The following is a 1741-nucleotide window of genomic DNA, read 5'->3' on the forward strand; positions in this document are numbered from 1 at the left end:
CCTTTACCCACAAAGAATCTGGAGTATGAACTGTCTCATTCCATTTTCTGTGCAAAACAAGAGTGGGTCATGTTTGATTAGCATTATTAAATGTTAAATGGGTAAGTGCAATCAGCTATTAAGAGCTTTGGGTTAACACATGGCACAACCTTAATTCATTTCTTTGGTACGGTCGGTACTTTACCGCCTTTTTTGGTTTCCTGGGTGCTAAAACAAATACCATGCAGTGGGTGGGCTTAAACAGCAGGAATTTATTGGTTCAAATTTTGAGGCTAGTAGAAATCCAAAATCAAGATGTCACCAAGGTGGTGCTTTCTCCCACAAGATTGGCACTCAGGGGCTGGCTGCCAGCTGCCTTGGTCCCTGGCTTCTCTGTTACATGGTGATGCATATGGGAGCCTCTCCCAGCTTCTCTGCTGGGTTCCTGTGACTTCTGGCTTCTAGCTGGTCCCCCTGTGGCACTGTATCTGACTTTCACTCTACTTATAAAGGACTCTGGTAATAGGATTGAGACTCATTCTGATTCAGTTGGGCCACATCTTAATTCAAGTAACCTTATCAAAAGTCCTATTTAAATGGGTCCCCACCTACAGGAACGGGCTAAGTTTAAGGACTTGTTTTCTGGGGTACATAGCCACAACCCACCACACCTCCCATATGGCAATGTTTTCCACCAGTTGTATCTCATTTCTAAAACATTTTTAACCGGCATCTTTCAGAGCAATTAAGCCCCCAAATGCCAGAGCTTATGTACCATTGTTATGTATGCCCTTTCATGTGCAGGCCTTCCACGAGCTATTCTAAAATGAGAATTGATACAGCAGGGCAGACTCCTCCAATTATCCTCTGATTTAACATGGGATAAAATATGTGAATTTACTTGAAGTACAATATTAAGTCCACGGCTCAGCTTATTTTCCATTGTTGTCCTGGGAACTGTGAGCCTGAGCAATTAAATGCACTTCATTCACAACTCGTAGACAAGCTCTTGATGGCAGCTCTTCCTCTGGGGTCTCCTGTTGTTTTCCCAATCAGCGACTGATCACTGAAAAGATAAGACAAAATGAGAGAAAAAGAGTTAGCTTTCCACCAAGTTATTTGGTAAAACAACTAAAACCTGAAATGTAATGAAGGGCAGGATGAATCTACTTAATATAAAGTAATGAAAACTGTCAGTATATCCAGCTAATTGTTCAAACAACTGCTGGAAAAGAAATAAATGCATAGCCCCTTCTGATTGTTGAATAATGAATCCCCAGTAGTTACTGAGGAGAGAGGAATGGCCTCTGTATATCCCTGAGCTGAGCAATGAACACTTTCCTCACTAGATATTTAAAAATCAAGCATATAACATAAAAAAGAGAGAGTGCAGAAGAGGGCAATGCCAGGCAGTGAGGGGAATGTGTTTTCTTTGTTTTAATGAAGGAAAGAGCACCGAGAATGACCTCCTAAAAGACACGTGTGCTAGAGGAAAAACTAGATTATCGTCCTATTCTGTTTGTAGAAAGTGATCAGAGACGTGTCATTAAGAAGCAATCAAAAGGGCGGGCCGCGGTGGCTCAGCGGGCAAAGTGCTTGCCTGCTATGCCGGAGGACCTCGGTTCGATTCCCGGCCCCAGCCCATGTAACAAAAACGGAGAAACAGAATACAATAAAACAAGAAAATGTTTAAAAATGTTTCCCTTTCTTCCTTCCTTCCTTCCTTCTCTCTGTCTTTCCTTTAAAAAAAAAAAAAAAAAAA

Source organism: Tamandua tetradactyla, chromosome 9 (assembly GCF_023851605.1).
Source record: "Tamandua tetradactyla isolate mTamTet1 chromosome 9, mTamTet1.pri, whole genome shotgun sequence".
NCBI lineage: Eukaryota > Metazoa > Chordata > Mammalia > Pilosa > Myrmecophagidae > Tamandua > Tamandua tetradactyla.